This window comes from Procambarus clarkii, chromosome 43 (genome assembly GCF_040958095.1).
Source record: "Procambarus clarkii isolate CNS0578487 chromosome 43, FALCON_Pclarkii_2.0, whole genome shotgun sequence".
Lineage (NCBI taxonomy): Eukaryota > Metazoa > Arthropoda > Malacostraca > Decapoda > Cambaridae > Procambarus > Procambarus clarkii.
In genome coordinates, this window is record NC_091192.1 from 29,111,456 (window position 1) to 29,130,868 (window position 19,413).

Sequence of the window (19,413 nt, forward strand, 5' to 3'; positions counted from 1 at the left end):
CTATTGGTCCATACGAGGCAGCTCCTATTGGTCCATACGAGGCAGCTCCTATTGGTCCATACGAGGCAGCTCCTATTGGTCCATACGAGGCAGCTCCTATTGGTCCATACGAGGCAGCTCCTATTGGTCCATACGAGGCAGCTCCTATTGGTCCATACGAGGCGGCTCCTATTGGTCCATACGAGGCAGCTCTTATTGGTCCATACGAGGCAGCTCCTATTGGTCCATACGAGGCAGCTTCTATTGATCCATACGAGGCAGCTCCTATTGGTCCATACGAGGCAGCTCCTATTGGTCCATACGAATAAGAAAGAAACCATAGAAAGAACTTTTTCGGTGCCAGAGTAATTAATAAATGGAATGCATTAGAAAGTGATGAGGCTGACTCCACACACACAGTTTTAAATATAGATATGATAGAGCTCAATCAGCTCAGGAACCTGTACACTAGTAGACTGACGGTTGACAGGCGGGACCAAAGAGCCGAAACTGAACCCCCCGCAAGCAGAACTAGGTGAGTACGAGGCAACTCCTACTAGACCCATACGAACCAGCTCCTATTGATATCTGCCCAAACTTATTTACATCCACGTCTTACCTGAGCTCGATAGCAATCTATCCTTTCTCTCATCTTTCACGGAAACACAGAACACACAAGGAACGTCGACCTGGGCTCTGGTTGGTTGAAAAAGATATCAAAAACGGTGTGGCGGATCACGATCTGTAAGATTTCTTGTTATCCTTTAACGATATCATTCTATTTCTCCTACTTTTTGTTGCTTAAGAAAATGCTTGATGGGGCGAGAGTGTGGCCTCGTAACGGCCGAGGTTGGGTGAGGTTAATTGCCTCATAGTGACTATTACGCGCCCCTAATACACGGTAGTGAAGGTGATTTACAACATTTTGGTGATCATTGCCGGCGACTTGAAGGCGTCATTAGAACTCCCTCGGGATATGAAAGTTGCTTGGATCTTCACCCGACGGGACGACCCTACGATTGGGGCGACTTTGGGACGGGGCGACCCTGCGATTAGGGCGACTATGGGACGGGGCGACCCTACGATTAGGGCGACTTTGGGACGGGGCGACCCTGCGATTAGGGCGACTATGGGACGGGGCGACCCTGCGATTGGGGCGACTTTGGGACGGGACGACCCTGCGATTGGGGGGACTATGGGACGGGGCGACCCTGCGATTAGGGCGACTATGGGACGGGGCGACCCTGCGATTGGGGCGACTTTGGGACGGGACGACCCTGCGATTGGGGGGACTTTGGGACGGGGACGACCCTGCGATTGGGGGGACTATGGGACGGGGCGACCCTGCGATTGGGGCGACTTTGGGACGGGGCGACCCTGCGATTGGGGCGACTATGGGACGGGGCGACCCTGCGATTGGGGCGACTTTGCGACGGGGCGACCCTGTGATTGGGGCGACTATGGAACGGGGCGACCCTACGATTGGGGCGACTTTGCGACGGGGCGACCCTGCGATTGGGGCGACTATGGGACGGGGCGACCCTGTGATTGGGGCGACTATGGAACGGGGCGACCCTACGATTGGGGCGACTTTGGGACGGGGCGACCCTGCAACAGGATGCTCATACCGGAAGGGGGGGGGTGGAGAGGATAGAGGATAGAGAAGTTGTGGGTGGGAGAGGGAGTGGAGGGAAAGAAGGAGGAGGGTGGTGGGTGGACGAGGCTGAAGGAATAGGTGGAGGTGGAGTGCTTGGTTGTGGGGTGTAGAAGGAGCTGGTGGGGGTGATGGAGGGGGCGATAAAAGGGGCCGAAGGGATAGAGAAGCGTGATAAGAGAGTAAGAGATGACTAGAAGAGGACGGGACGCGGGAAGAGGGGTGAGGAGAGAGGAGGAGGAGGAATGGAGTACACGATGACTAGTGTAGAATGAAACGTGAAATGAACACGAGAATGGAATAAAGGATGACTGTGGAAATGGCACACGCGTGGAGAGTGAACGTGAGTCGACTGAAGGAATGGGCGGAGAGATTGTCGAAGTGGAGGGGGGAGGGGGTGAGGGGGGAAGTGAGGGGGAGGGGGAAGGGGGGGGAGAAGAGCCTTCCAATCGTCACCGGAAGGCTGGGGGGTGGGGGTGGGGGGGGAAGGGGGAGGGGGTTCAAGTAAAGGCTAGAAGACACCTCAAGGAAAAGTTGAAAGAGGTCTGAAATTAGCCATCAGGAGTGAAAACACGGAAATGAGCATAATACATATTCGTAAGTATATGTGTAAGACAAAAAAAAATATATATATAAAAATTGAGAGGTGGGGGTGGGGGAGAGAGGAGGATGTGGGGCAGAGACGGGGGAAGGAAAGGAGAAAGACAGGAAAGGAACGGGAATAGAAGGGGTGGGAGAGACGGATAGACTGATCGTGGGAAGTGAGGGAGGGAGTGAACGATTTGAGATAGAAGGGAATTAGAAACTGAGGGAGGGGGAAATAAAGAGCCAGCCGGGAGGGGGGAGTGGAGTTGGGGGTTGGGAGGGGAAAAAATAAAGAGCCAGAGGGGGAGTGGGGGGGGGTGGGGGTTTGAGGGGAAATAGGTTTGTTTACATCTTCTCGAGGAACTGGACAAGGAAACCGATATTCAAAGCTGACGAAATGTTCATATTTATCGCCCTCACTCATTTTTGTTTTACAGAGGTCGACGACCAACCACAGTAACGACAAGAGGCTGATAAAGAGAGCAAATGCAACAAGCTACAAGAGTGCTTGAAGCAACTCCAACACGCACAGAACCGCCTGCGTAAATGCGTAACTGTCAGAGTAGTTAAGAAACGCAACGCAAAAAACGTAACTCAATATTAGGCAGAATCATTAGAGCTGTAGCTGATTCCTCAGCAGAGGATTGAGAGGAGGGACCCAAGAGCTGTAGTTCATCCCCCTGCAGGTACACCTTGGTGAGTAAGGGAGTCAGGTGAACACAGACACACACACACACACACCAGTTGAAAGGTGTGTGGTGTGAGTGGGTTGATCTTACCATTTGATTGACAGTTGAGAGGCGGGACCAAAAGGGCCAAATTCAAGATTCTGAAGGGAATTGATAGGGTAGATAAAGACAGTCTATTTAACACAAGGGGCACACGCACAAGGGGACACAGGTGGAAACTGAGTGCCCAAATGAGCCACAGAGATATTAGAAAGAACTTTTTTTGTGTCAGAGTGGTTGACAAATGGAATGCATTAGGAAGTGATGTGGTGGAGGCTGACTCCACACACAGTTTCAAGTGTAGATATGATAGAGCCCAGTAGGCTCAGGAATCTGTACACCTGTTGATTGACGGTTGAGAGGCGGGACCAAAGAGCCAGAGCTCAACCCCCGCAAACACAACTAGGTGAGTGCAACTAGGTGAGTCCACACACACACACACACACACACACACAGTGCCACACAGATACAGTGCCACACAAGAGGCTAGTGCAAAAGTTGGAGATGCAGGCTGGAGTGAGAGGGAAGGTACTCCGGTGGATAGAGGAATACCTAAGCAACAGGAGACAACGAGTCTGTGTGAGGGGTGAGGTCTCAGATTGGCGAGACGTCACAAGTGGAGTCCCGCAGGGGTCAGTCCTTGGACCTATACTGTTTCTGGTATATGTAAATGATCTCCCAGAGGGTATAGATTCGTTCCTCTCAATGTTTGCCGACGATGCAAAAATTATGAGGAGGATTGAAACAGAGGATGATAGTAGGAGGCTACAAGATGACCTGGATAGACTGAGTGAATGGTCCAACAAATGGCTGTTGAAGTTCAACCCGAGTAAATGCAAAGTAATGAAACTAGGCAGTGGAAACAGGAGGCCAGGCACAGGATACAGAATAGGAGATGAAGTACTTAATGAAACAGACAGAGAGAAAGATCTAGGAGTTGATATCACACCAAACCTGTCTCCTGAAGCCCACATAAAGAGAATAACGTCTGCGGCATATGCGAGGCTGGCTAACATCAGAACGGCGTTCAGGAACCTGTGTAAGGAATCATTCAGAATCTTGTACACCACATATGTAAGACCAATCCTGGAGTATGCGGCCCCAGCATGGAGCCCGTACCTTGTCAAGCACAAGACGAAGCTGGAAAAAGTCCAAAGGTATGCTACTAGACTAGTCCCAGAACTAAGAGGCATGAGTTATGAGGAAAGGCTGCGGGAAATGCACCTCACGACACTGGAAGACAGAAGAGTAAGGGGGGACATGATCACAACCTACAAAATCCTCAGGGGAATCGACCGGGTAAACAAGGATGAACTTTTCAACACTGGTGGGACGCGAACAAGGGGACACAGGTGGAAGCTGAGTACCCAAATGAGCCACAGAGACGTTAGAAAGAACTTTTTCAGTGTCAGAGTAGTTAGCAAATGGAATGCATTAGGAAGTGATGTGGTGGAGGCTGACTCCATACACAGTTTCAAATGTAGATATGATAGAGCCCAATAGGCTCAGGAATCTGTACACCAGTTGATTGACGGTTGAGAGGCGGGACCAAAGAGCCAGAGCTCAACCCCCGCAAGCACAATTAGGTGAGTACAATTAGGTGAGTACACGTAATAGTAACAGAACGAGGGGACCTGAGTGGAAGCAGGAAACTCAGATGAGTCACAGAGATATTAAGAAGTATTCCTTTAGCGTGAGAGTAGTGGAAAAATGGAATGCACTTAAGGAACAAGTTGTGGAAGCAAACTCTATAATTTTAGAATTTTAGAATAATATAACACACACACACACACACACACACACACACACACACACACACACACACACACACACAGTAACAAGACCCTTCAGATAACAAGCGTTGATGGAGACAACTAATATCTCTGAGGGCACCACAACACTTGCGGAGTTGTCTTACACACCGGAGGTGATCATACGGGGTTGAGAGAGAGAGACAGACAGACAGACAGACAGACAGACAGACAGACAGACAGACCCATTAACCCTAACACAACAAATCCCACACATGTTAAGATGGCTCCCAGCGTCCAAGACAGTGACGCCAACGCTACTCACGCCCCACAATAAAATAAAATGAAAAATTAAATAAATCCCACTCCAATGGACAGAACCAAACCCGCTGTCCATTTTGATAGGTTATGCCGACTTATGTAAATTAATCCACAGAAAACGAGAGTGATTTGCCAACAGCAATCTTTAAATTTAATTTTTTCCACGCAGAAGAGGCACCACGCGCGGAATAATTTAGCGATGAATTAAGACTGGAGGATCGGATAGCAAAAAGGTGGAAGAGTAGACAGCTGTAAATAGAGAGAAAGAGAGAGAGAGAGAGAGAGACGTGGAGAGGCCCCGCTAAATATACAGATGTTGTAAGCACTGCTCCTTACAGTGGCTGAGGATCGCTGGTTCTTGCGAATCCCTCCCTCCCCCCCCCCCCCCACTGACACGATTGGGCACACGCCATAAACACATTATTACCAGTAAGAATTTGATTATTATTATTATTTTTATTATTACATCTAATTCACAAATGGAACGGATGTTAGTGTGTGGATTTTTTTTTTTGCTGGGCTAATGCGTATGTTCTACAATAGTCTATTGATCTATTCATCAGATGTCTATTAATCTATTCATCACCAGTCTATATGATCTATGATTTCCACCATTCTTCACGAAGATCTAAGAACCTAGATCTAAGTTCTTCACAAATAATGATCTATAGTTCTTTAACATGTTCAAGAATCTATGTTCTTCACCAGTTCAAGAACTTCACCAGTCAAAACTATCTATGTTTTTCCATACATATAAAAATAACATGTTAATTATCAGTCAATATCATCCATGTCTTTGTTTCTGTCAATAAGATTTATGTTGCATTTAACAATATAATAAATTACTTGCGTTGCAAAATCCGCAAGGCCTTCTGATATTCAGTACTGTATTATCGCCGAGGTTAAAAAAAAAATCTAATTGGAAATTCAGTTGCCTGTACAGGTGAGTCTGAAGAATGCTAATACACTCATTTGCCTTAATGCAGTACAGGTGTTTGTCTCAGGTGGAAGTTACCTGCCTTAAAATACCTAACCTGAAGAAGAAAAACGTCTACTACGGGCTCACCATAGCCCGTGCTACTTGGAACTTTTTGTTCCAAGGAGCGAATCTTAAACACCAACAACAACCTAACCTGAAGGTAATTACCTGAAACCTGAAGGTAATTACCTGAAGCGATTACCTTTCAGGATGGCTATATAACCCTACTGAAACTTGGCTAAGCTAACTTAAAATTCAAATAATAATAATTATGTGAATAATATTCATGGTGGGGTGATTCAGTTTTAAAATATAGGTAACAGGGGGACATAAGCTGTAAATAAACTGTGAAAGAGAAAAATCCCACGTGAGTAATTGGAAGCCTTGCATGTGACGGCATATATATATGAACACGAGGTCTTGAGGCACTCATTCACTGACCTATAGTGCCCTCTCTGACAGGCAGGTGACTGTACATTATAATATAATCTTTACAGGTATGCTGTGGAGTTCACGACAGTTCATTATATCTTCTACGTACTATTTGTGTTTCACACACACACACACACACACACACACACACACACACACACACACACACACACACACACACACACACACACACACACACACACACAGGGGTCTGCTAGCTGAGCGGACAGCGCGCTGGACTCGTAATTCTGTGGCCCGGGTTCGATTCTTGGACCAGGCAGAAACAAATGGGCAAAGTTTCTTTCACCTTAATGCTCCTGTTACCTAGCAGTAAATAGGTACCTGGCAGTTAGACAGCTTCTTCCTGTGTGTGTGTATGTGTGTGTGTGTGTGTGTGTGTGTATGTGTGTGTGTGTGTGTGTGTGTGTGTGTGTGTGTGTGTGTGTGTGTGTGTGTGTGTGTGTGTGTGTGTGTGTGTGTGTGTGTGTGTGTGTGTGTGTGTGTGTAAAAAAAAATTAGTTAGTAGTTAGTAACAGTTGATTGACAGTTGAGAGGCGGGCCGAAAGAGCAAAGCTCAACCCCCCGCAAGCAGAACTAAATTAATACTAGGTGAATACACACACACAAAGATCCTCCAAGAAGACTTGAACAGGTTGCAGAGATGGTCAGAAAAATGGCTACTGGAGTTCAACACGAGCAAATGTAAAGTTATGGACATGGGATCAGGTGATAGGCGACCAAAGGGACAGTGGCAGGGGAACTGCCTACCTGTGACGATTCGAGAAAGAGACCTAAGAGTGGACGTAACACCTAATCTAACCTCTGAGGCACATATATAAATAGGATAACGACAGCAGCGTACTCTACACTGACAAAAGTTAGAAACTCATTCAGAAACCCAAGTGAGGAGGCTTTTATGGCGCTTTACACTGCCTACGTGAAGCTAGTCTTAGAGTATGCCACGGCATCATGGAGTCTCCACCTGAAGAAACACATAAGGAAACTGAAAACGGTCAGAAGTTTGCGACGAGGCTCGTCCCAGAATTACGAGGGATGGGGTATGAGGAGCGCCTGAAGGAACTGAACCTTACAATACTAGAAAAGAGAAGGGAGAGGGGAGGATATGATTGGAACGTATAAAATACTCAGGGGAATTGACAAAGTGGAAATAGTCGAAATGTTCACACGTAATAATAACAGAACGAGGGGACATGGGTGGAAGCTGGAAACTCAGATGAGTCACAGAGATGTTTGGAAGTTTTCTTTTAGCGTGAGAGTAGTGGGGAAATGGAATGAACTTAAGGAGCAGGTTGTGGAAGCAAATTCTATTCACAATTTTAAAACCAGGTATGATAGGTAAATGGGACAGGAGTCATTGCTGTAAACAACCGATAGCAAGAAAGGCGGGATCCAAAAGTCAATGCTCGATCCTGCAAGCACAAATAGGTGAGTACACACCTCACATCCCACCCCACGACCATCCTCCCCCCCCAATCACCAGCCCCCCCCCAACAGTAGAGACCCTCTCCAAACCATGCCCCCCCCCCCCCTCCGTGCTCCCTGACCCCAGGACCCCCCAAGTCCTCCTTCCACAAACCCCTTCCTCAACCCCAGGCCCTCCCCAGTACCCCCACCCCAAGCACTCCTTCCTACCACACCCGCTCCCTCCCGACCCCAGACCCCCAGGTCCCCCCTTCCCCCCAGAACACCTGACCTCCCTGCCCCTCCACCCCAGTATCCCCCTTCATTTTCTAACCAATGATCTCCCCTTCCCCCTTCCACATTCCCCTCCTGCTCCCCCATCCCATGCCCAAATACCCCAACCTCAGACCCTCTCAGTTACACCACCCCAGACCCTCCTAGCTTCCCATACGGGATCCTCCCAGCCCCCTCTCACCCCAGACCCCCCCCCCCCCACGTCCTTCTTCCTTGACCCTACCACCCCAGACACCCCTTGTCCCCTTACTCCAGTGGAATCAACAGAAACTGAGGATGGAATGAAGATAGTCAGTTTCAAGGTAATGTATTGAAACATAGGTGGGATTACAAGCAAGGCAAGTGAACTTAGGGAAAGAGCACAAGAAGGGAACCCGGATGTATTTGGACTCATGGAAACAAAACTCTCAGGAATCATAACGAATGCATTGTTTCCCCAGGACTACACTGTAATAAGGAAAAAAAGGAAAGGAAGGGGAGGAGGATGAGTGGCCTTACTGATAAGAAAGGAATGGAGTTTTGAGGAGATAGTTATCCCAGGCTGAGAGGGGGTTCAAAGACTACATAACAGACACCATGACAATGGGAGGACCAAGAGTAGTAGTAGCAGTGATATATAACCCACCACCAAATGACAGAAGACCCAGGCAAGAGTATGACAGAAACAACATGGCAGTTAACACTAAAATTGAGAGAGCAGCCACTGATGCTTGTAGAAATAGATCCCATCTGCTCATCATGGGGGACTTCACGGAATGATAGACTGGGAGAACAAGCAACCGCATGGAGGTAAGGAAACATGGAGAGCTAAACTATTGGAAGTGGCGACAGGAAACTTTTTAAGTCAGCATGTTAGGGAACCCACAAAGATGAGAGAAAACGATGAACCAACGAGACTCGACCTGGTCTTCACTCTGAATGACTCCGACATAAGGAAAATCGGTTTCGAAGCCCCCGTGGGAATGAACGATCACAGTGTACTGATGTTTGAGTATCTGGTCGAAGTAGAGTTAATGTACTCAAGAAAAGGACCAGAAAACAAAAGGCTGGCATTCCGAAAGGGAAACTATGAGGAGATAAGAAAATTCCTAACCATTGGAAGCTGCCTCGTATGGACCAATAGGATCTGCCTCGTATGGACCAATAGGAGCTGCCTCGTATGGACCAATAGGAGCTGCCTTGTATGGACCAATAGGAGTTGCGTCGTATGGTCCAATAGGGGCTGCCTCGTATGGACCAATAGGAGCTGCCTCGTATGGACCAATAGGGGCTGCCTCGTATGGACCAATATTATATATTGGTCCATACGAGGACCAATATATATCAATGTGTTATATTATCATAGCAATATGGGTGTTATATTATCATAGCAATATGGAAGTTGTAGTGAAGGACCTGGTGACTCTAGTGGGAGCCCTGAGGACAGAGTTGGACTCTCTGCGGGAGGAGGTGCGTCAGCTTAAAAAACAACGAGAAGTAACGAAGGAGGAGACCAGCAGTAAAGGGACCTCGTCTTGGAGAGTTGCGAAAGACAGGGGCCTTAAGAAGACTTTGATAAAGCCGCCTTCAAACGCCATAGCAACTTCAAATTCATTTGACGTTTTGGAGGACGAGTGCTGTGGAGAGACTGTGGATCGCGCAAAAGGGAAAGCAACGAAGAGAAAGGAAGCGCAGGCCCCTCAGAAAGTAAAGGAAGTACCTAAGCAAACATTAGTTGTGGGAGATTCCCAGATAAGGTATTTGGATAGAACGTTTTGTGCTAGAGATAGGGGGAACAGGTTAAGGGTTTGCTATCCCGGAGCTGGCATTGGTGATATTATAAACAACATGAATGATATTATGGCTGGTAATGGGAACAATCCCATTATTTGCATTAGCGTGGGAGGAAATGATGTTGGTCGAGTCAGGAGTGAGGAACTGATTCAGAGGTATAAAACAGCCATAGAGTTAGTTAGGAGCAAGGGAGGAATCCCGATCATATGTGGCATTCTTCCAAGAAAAGGAGTGGGAAATGAATGGATATCGAGGGCACTTGGTGTCAATTGCCGGCTGGAAAGATATTGCAAATCAAATGCAATATCTTTCATAGACAACTGGGAACACTTCTATGGAAGAAATGAAATGTATGCTCGTGATGGGGTGCATCTATCGAGAGCTGGGGTTGTTGCTGTTGCGAACTCGCTAGAAGAAGTGGTTAGAGGTGTTTGTTTGGGTTTAAACTGTTAGTAGATAGAGGTATGGGAATTGATTTGGAGGAAGGAGGTAATAAAAGTATGTGTTTGTGGGAGAAAGGAATTGGCAAAACGATCAGGGAAAGAGAAGGTCCGCAAAATAACAATTCACTTAGGGTATATTACACTAACAGTAGAAGTCTAAGAAATAAAATTAACGAATTAAATGCTCTTGTCTGCACAGAAAAAATAGATATTATTGCACTTACCGAAACGTGGATGAATGTAGAAAATAGAGAACTATTAGCTGAATATCAAATATATGGATTTAAACTATTTCACACAGATAGATATATTAGACGAGGAGGTGGAGTAGCCATATATGTTAGGGACAATTTGAAATGTAGTCTCAAAGAGGGAATCAAAACAGAGCCACACACAGAAACTATTTGGATTGAATTAAACGAAAAAGCTAATAATATTATAATAGGAGTAATATATAGGCCACCAAATTTAGACAGAATGGAAGCAAAGCATCTATGGGATGAAATATCTAGAGCATCTAGATCTAACAGTATTTATGTCATGGGTGACTTTAATTTTAGCAGAATAAACTGGTTGAACAAAACAGGGAATAGTGAAGCAGAAGATTTTCTAGAATTAATTGACGATTGCTTTCTTACGCAACACATTAAGGAACCAACACGGGAAAATAATATTTTAGATTTAGTGTTAACTAACAGGGAAACGCAAATTAATGACATCGAAATAGGGAGTGAGCTAGGGAGCAGTGATCACAAAGAAATCAGATTTAGCATAGAATGGAATAGACCAGTAGGAGAAAATTCTGTTAAAGTGCCAGATTTTCGAAAAGCTGATTTTAATAGCCTAAGAAATTTTTTGGGTCAAATTGATTGGAAAGGCTTGGGTATGGGGTGTGGGCCGGTCTTGGAGCGAGACATGAACCCAGCGATAGGTGACTTAAATGGGGATTTCGATGTGGATTCAATATATAACTTATTTAAGAATATTCTAAACAAAGCACAGGAACGTAGTATACCATACAAATTGAATAGATCGTATACTAATGACCCAAAGTGGATAACAAAGAATTTGAAGAACCTTATAGGTAAAAAGAGAGCTTGGTACAAAAGGATTAAAAATGGGGAGGTCACTTTAGAACAGGAATTCGTACAACTGGTTAGAAATGTTAAAAAAGAGATAAGGAAAGCAAAAAGAAACTATGAAGTTCGCATAGCAGGGCAAGCAAAGACAAATCCTAAAGGGTTTTTTCAGTTATATCGTACTAAGACTAGGGAAAGGATAGGTCCATTAAAAACTGAGACAGGTCAAATAACAGATAGTGATGAAGAGATGAGTAGTATTTTTAATAAATATTTTGTATCTGTATTTACTAAAGAGGAACTTAACAATATGCCTTCAGCCGAACAAGTCTATGTGGGTGGGGACGAGGACAGGTTGACGAGTTTAGCAGTTACCAGGGAGGATGTTCTTAAACAAATAGTAAAACTCAAACCAAACAAATCCCCAGGGCCGGATGAAGTGTTTGCCAGGGTGCTTAAAGAATGCAAAGAGGAGCTTTGTGACCCACTGTCAACCATATTTAATAAATCAATAGAGTCAGGCAGAGTGCCAGAGTTTTGGAAAGTTGCTAATGTGATACCAGTTTTTAAGAAAGGAGATAGATCACTTGCGTCTAACTATCGACCAATTAGCCTAACGTCTATTGTGGGAAAGTTACTCGAATCTATAATAGCAAATAAAATTCGTCTTCATCTTGAAAAACATAAATTAATAATTGAGTCGCAACATGGTTTTATAAATGGCCGTTCATGTTTAACAAATTTGTTATCTTTTTATTCTAGCATTGTTGAGGCAGTTGATAGTGGTAAGGATTGCGATGTTGTATACCTTGACTTTAGCAAAGCTTTTGATACAGTGCCACATGAAAGACTGATTAAAAAGATAGAGTCTCATGGTATTGGGGGTGCTATATTAAGCTGGATTAGGGCATGGCTATACCAAAGGAAACAGAGAGTTAGTATAAATGGAATCAAGTCAGAGTGGGAAAATGTTGTAAGTGGAGTGCCTCAAGGCTCTGTCCTGGGACCTCTGTTGTTTATAATATATATAAATGATTTAGATTCAGGTTTGAGTAGCAACATTTGCAAATTTGCCGATGATACGAAAATCGGTAGGGAAATTAATTCGGAGGAGGACTCACTATCACTTCAAGTTGATCTAGATAGGGTTTTGAAATGGTCAAAGGATTGGCAGATGCAGTTTAATGCTGATAAATGTAAAGTTCTGAGGTTAGGTAATGATGATAGAGTTACAAGATACGAGCTAGATGGTGTTGTGATTGCGAAGTCGGATTGCGAAAGGGATCTGGGAGTTATGATTAGTAAGAATTTAAAACAAAAGGATCAATGCATAAATGTTCGTAATAAGGCAAATCGGACACTTGGATTTATTAATCGCAGCGTTAGTAACAAGACACCTGGTGTGGTTCTCAAGCTATATCTTGCTCTAGTTAGGCCCCATTTAGATTATGCAGTTCAGTTTTGGTCGCCATATTATAGAATGGATATAAATTCACTTGAACGTGTCCAGCGTAGGATGACTAAGTTAATTCCCCAAATTAGAAATCTTTCATATGAAGAAAGATTAACAAAGCTTAAGTTGCATTCACTGGAAAGGCGAAGAGTTAGGGGTGACATGATAGAGGTTTACAAGTGGATGAATGGACATAACCGGGGGGATATTAATAGGGTATTAAAAGTATCAACACAGGACAGAACACGAAACAATGGATATAAATTGGATAAGTTTAGATTTAGGAAAGACTTGGGTAAATACTGGTTCAGTAACAGGGTTGTTGATTTGTGGAACCAATTGCCGCGTAACATTGTGGAGGTGGGGTCCCTCGATTGTTTCAAGCACGGGTTGGACAAGTATATGAGTGGGATTGGGTGGTTATAGAATAGGAGCTGCCTCGTATGGGCCAATAGGCCTTCTGCAGTTGCCTTTGTTCTTATGTTCTTATGTTCTTAATAGGAGCTGCCTCGTATGGACCAATAGGATCTGCCTCGTATGGACCAATAGGAGCTGCGCCGTATGGACCAATAGGAGCTGCCTTGTATGGACCAATAGGAGTTGCGTCGTATGGTCCAATAGGAGGTGCCTCACATGGACCAATAGGAGCTGCTTCGTATGGAGCAATAGGAGTTGCCTCAAATAGACAAATAGGAGCTGCCTCGTATAGACCCATAGGATCTCCCTCATATGAACCGATAGGACCTGCCTCATATGGGCCAATAGGAGCTGCCTCATATGGACCAATAGGAGCTGTCTCGTATGGACCAACAGGAGCTGTCTCGTATGGACCAATAGGAGCTGTCTCGTATGGACCAACAGGAGCTGTCTCGTATGGACCAATAGGAGCTGTCTCGTATGGACCAATAGGAGCTGTCTCGTATGGACCAACAGGAGCTGCCTCGTATGGACCAACAGGATGTGTCTGATATGGACCAATAGAAGCTATAGTTTCCTGTGTTCTAACGTTCTTGTATGTGAAGCCAGGCAACGCTGGCCGGCGTGGTGTAATACTAATAACTGCAGTCAAATTAATTTTCCTAATAAACATAATGATAATAAACATAATAATAATAATAATAATAATAATAAATAAATAAATGCATAGTTATTCTTCAGTTAGTGGTATTTAGTGTTGAGTGTGAGCTAGTTAGAGTGCACTGTAGAGGTGTCAAGTATGCAACATACAATCTGATTTTAATTTTGTTGCTACATTTCCTCACATCAAAGGCTGGTAGGCTGGTTAGTTCTATATCTCTTTCTCTGCGCACGTATGTTTATGTCCGCGCGCGCGTGTGTGTGTGTGTGTATTCACCTAGTTGTGTTTGCGGGGGTTGAGCTTTGCTCTTTCGGCCCGCCTCTCAACTGTTTACTAACTACTTTTTTTTCTCCACACCACACACACATCCCAGGAAGCAGCCCGTGACGGCTGACTAACTCCCAGGCACCTATTTACTGGTAGGTAACAGGGGCGTTCAGGGTGAAAGAAACTTTGCCCATTTGTCTCTGCCTGGTGAGGGAGTCGAACTCGGGCCACAGAATTACGAGGCCTGCGCGCTCTCCACCAGGCTACCAGGCCCCCCCACCCCGTATGGACCGTATAGGAGTGTGTGTGTGTGTACTCACCTAGTTGTACTCACCTAGTTGTACTCACCTAGTTGTGTCTGCAGGATCGAGCATTGACTCTTGGATCCCGCCTTTCGAGCATCGGTTGTTTACAGCAATGACTCCTGTCCTATTTCCCTATCATACCTGGTTTTAAAATTATGAATAGTATTTGCTTCCACAACCTGTTCCTGAAGTGCATTCCATTTCCCCACTACTCTCACACTAAAAGAAAACTTCCTAACATCTGTGACTCATCTGAGTTTCAAGCTTCCATCCATGTCCTCTCGTTCTGTTACTATTCCGTGTGAACATTTCGTCTATGTCCACTCTGTCAATTCCTCTGAGTATCTTATACGTTCCTATCATGTCCCCCCTCTCCCTTCTTCTTTCTAATGTCGTAAGGCACAGTTCCCTCAGGCGCTCTTCATACCCCATCCCTCGTAGCTCTGGGACGAGTCTCGTTGCAAACCTCTGAACCTTTTCCAGTTTCATTATATGCTTCTTCAGATGGGGACTCCATGATGAGGCGGCATACTCTAAGACTGGCCTTACGTAGGCAGTGTAAAGCGCCCTAAATGCCTCCTTACTTAGGTTTCTGAATGATGTTCTAACTTTTGCCAGTGTAGAGTACGCTGCTGTCGTTATCCTATTAATATGTGCCTCAGGAGATAGATTAGGTGTTACGTCCACCCACAGGTCTCTTTCACGCGTCGTTACAGGTAGGCTGTTCCCCTTCATTGTGTACTGTCCCTTTGGTCTCCTATCTCCTAGTCCCATTTCCATAACTTTACATTTGCTCGTGTTGAATTCTAGTAGCCATTTCTCTGACCATCTCTGCAATCTGTTCAGGTCCTCTTGGAGGATCCTGCAATCCTCATCTGTCACAACTCTTCTCATCAACTTTGCATCATCCGCAAACATCGACATGTAGGACTCTACGCCTGTAAACATGTCGTTAACATATACAAGAAATAGAATTGGTCCCAGCACCGATCCTTGTGGTACTCCACTTGTTACTGTTCGCCAGTCCGACTTCTCGCCCCTTACCGTAACTCTTTGGCTCCTTCCTGTTAGGTAGTTCCTTATCCATTCTAGGACCTTTCCCCCCACCCCCGCCTGCCTCTCGAGCTTGAACAGCAGTCTCATGTGCGGTACTGTATCAAAGGCTTTTTGGCAGTCCAGAAATATGCAGTCTGCCCAACCATCTCTGTCCTGTCTTATCCTCGTTATTTTATCATAGAATTCCAGAAGGTTTGTTAGGCACGATTTCCCTGTCCAGAACCCATGTTGATGTTTGTTCACAAACCTAATGTTCTCCAGGTGTGCAACCAGTCGCAGCCTAATTATTCTTTCCAGTATTTTACAGGGGATGCTTGTCAGTGATACAGGTCTGTAGTTAAGTGCCTCCTCCCTATCTCCTTTCTTGAAGATCGGCACGACATTTGCCTTCTTCCAGCAACTGGGCAATTCTCCTGACATAAGTGACTCATTAAAGATCATTGCCAGAGGCACGCTGAGGGCCTGTGCTGCTTCTTTTAGTATCCACGGTGATACTTTGTCTGGTCCAACTGCTTTAGTTGCATCTAGAGTTGTCAACTGTTTCATTACCTCCTCTGCTGTCACCTCTATATCTGATAGTCTTTCATCTAGGGTAACCCCTTCCAACAATGGGAGCTGCTCAGGCTCGGTAGTGAACACTCCATGGAAACTGGCATTCAGTGCCTCGCAGATTTCCTTGTCACTTTCAGTATATGCCCCCTCTGTCTTCCTTAGTCTTGTCACTTGGTCGTTCACCGACATTTTTCTTCTTATATGACTGTGTAGTAACTTAGGTTGTTTTTTCGCTTTGATTGCAATATCGTTCTCATAGTCCCTTATGACTATGTGTGACTCCCTTATGAGTCCCTTATGTGTGTGTGTGTGTGTGTGTGTGTGTGTGTGTGTGTGTGCATGCGTCTGCGTGCGTGTGTGTGTGTGAGTGAACACCCCCAGCAGTGACTCTCATTAGCAAGACTTGCTTATCATGCTTGTGTCACGTGTTCATCTCAACACCAGACATGGATTACGGGACCACCACAACACATAAAATCATTTAACTGTGCAGGTATACACAGCAGCAGCAGCAGTAGCCAGGCGGAGACGACAACACCGGGAGGGAACAGTAAGCCTTCGATCTAATACCACCAAACCATTTATTTAATAAAAATTTTGGGGGAGAATGTGACCAGAAGTATAGCAAATATTTACCCATCAAATTTGTGTAGTAACTCAGCACACACACGCAACGTAACCGCGACGTTACTGGGCTCCTTTTGTTGATGTTACTACAAGGTTGTAACAACGTTTAAAAACGTTTTGCTTATATTGTGTGTTTGATGATGAAGACCTGATGTTATTGTGTGGTTATCTAGTTCGGGAATTTTTAAACACTAAAATACTAGAGGATAACGGATTTTAATATTTAATTAAAACAAATATATATATATATATATATATATATATATATATATATATATATATATATATATATATATATATATATGTATATATATATATATGTTGTACCTAGTAGCCAGAACGCAGTTCTTGGTGGCCTGCTATGCAAGGCTCAATTTGCCTAATAAGCCAAGTTTTCCGGAATTTTAATATTTTTCTAATTTTTTTCGTATGAAATGATAACGTTATTCATTTAATTTTGTATGAGCTAATATTATTTTTAATTTGAGTTAAAACTAACGCAGATATATGACTGAACCTAACCAACCCTTCCTAACTTAACCTAACCTATCTTAACCTAACCTAAACTAACATAACTAAATCAATAATTCATGTTCTTAATATAATATAATAATAATACTTAAAATATACCAATAGGAAACAATTTATTAAAAATAATGAAAATCACTCGGCCTATTAGGCAAATTGGGCCTTGCATAGTAGGCCGAGAAGTGCGTTTTGGCTACTAGGTACGACATTTTATATATATCAATCCAAGGGTGTTTGGCTTCGCGTCTCTCATTACTGTAGAGTCAGTAGATTTGTAGACTTTGTTCGATATTTATCTATTTATTTATAATAACGTCTTTTGGTAATGACTAGACTTTTTTAGCAAGTCTTGCAAAAAGTAACTATACTTTACCGAAAGGTAAATTTTAATGTGTGTGTGTGTATTTTTGGCTGGTTTATGTATACAATTGGTTGAGATATGGCATATGTGTATTATGAAGCTTGAAAACCTTTGAACGTGTGTGTGTGTGTGTGCGTGTGTGTGTGTGTGTGGCCCTCTACCCATCAGACGGAACTAATTTGCCTCGCTCCTTGCAATGAAATATGTACAAGTCTTCAAACTTGATACATTAACTGTGATCCGACTGAACAGCAAGAAGTTACCACCCAATAAGATATCACGTAACTCATTCAGCCTTTTATTATTAAAGGCTGAGAGGCGGGACCCGAGAGCTGAATCAGGGGGCTCCCCCGCAAGTACAACTAGGTAAATACAACTAGGTAAGTACCACCAATAATGCAGTTCGGGAAAATGCATGTTCATAATCTTAAGAGGTGCATTTTACTAGTTGCTGTTCTCTGTCTTTTACAAGGAACCATTTAAGTCAGCGTGTTCTTGTCGCTGGACGAAAGCTATCACTACGTGTACGGCCTGTTCCCCGAACAATGAGGTGCTATAAAACGATTTTGCTTGCTTTTTGGCTTTAGAAATATTGCAATCCTTTTGCGTCTTCTATTTCTTCTTCTCCCCTCTCTGTTTGTCCTCGTGTTCTGAAATTGATTTTTTTCCCTTAATTATTCCCCCGTTCTTGCTGTTTCTCAAGTCTCTTCCTTCAAAGACTCGGCCACAGCTCATCTGGATGTGAAGATCCCGGGGAGCCGGTGGTTCAATGAACGGGTTTTAACAAATCATTTTTACCTCCGCTGGACGCGACTATGGTCGTCGAGGGTATGAGAGCACGGGCGTCGGCTTGAGGACCTCGGGAGGGTGCTGGTGGTCATCTGGTGGTGGCTGAGAGAGCGAGGTAAGATGATGGGTTTAGTGGTGTCTTGGGTGTGGGGGGTTGTGGGTGTGTAAGTGGGTGGATGTGTGTGTGTGTTGGGTGTGGGTGTGAGTGAGTGGGTGTGTCGGGTGTGTGTGTGTGTGTGTGTCGGGTGTGGGTGTGAGTGAGTGGGTGTGTCGGGTGTGTGTGTGTGTGTGTGTGTGTGTGTATGTGTGTGTGTGTGTGTGTGTGTGTGTGTGTGTGTGTGTGTGTGTGTGTGTGTGTCGGGTGTGTGTGTGAGAGGGGAGGTAATACTACCCCCATTGCTTCCTTGATAGTTTCTCGTCTTCACAAAATTCGACTTGAGAATGGTCCAGGACGGACCGAAACGTCGTCGTCCCTTCATTTTCTAGTGTGTGGATTGGTCAACAACCAACTTCACAAAATTCCCTCATAATTCCAAATTGTCTGAATAAATTAAGACGAATAACGTGAGAGAGGGCTGCAAGCCCCCGAACCCCCACTCCCACTATCACACATACACTGCAGAAGTAGAATTTTTTTATGGAAGAATCTATCGAAATTAACGTTGATGACAAGGAAATGTACATTTCTGTCAAAAATATCTTTCACGACTCTTCCAGTTTTTGGGAAAACAAGTTCCTATACAGTAGTTAAACAGTAAGGAGGCAGGGAACAGAAAGAGAGAGAGAGAGAGAAAGAGAGAAGAGTGAACACAGCTGAAGCCCAACACAAGTAATGCCGAGGAAGAGCTGTGAAGCTAAAACAAATTGGCAATAGGCTAATTGACAGAAGGAATTCATTAAGAGAGACTTGGGGCGTGCGGAGGGAATTTGAATGTTTCTAAAACAAGGGTGGACCAA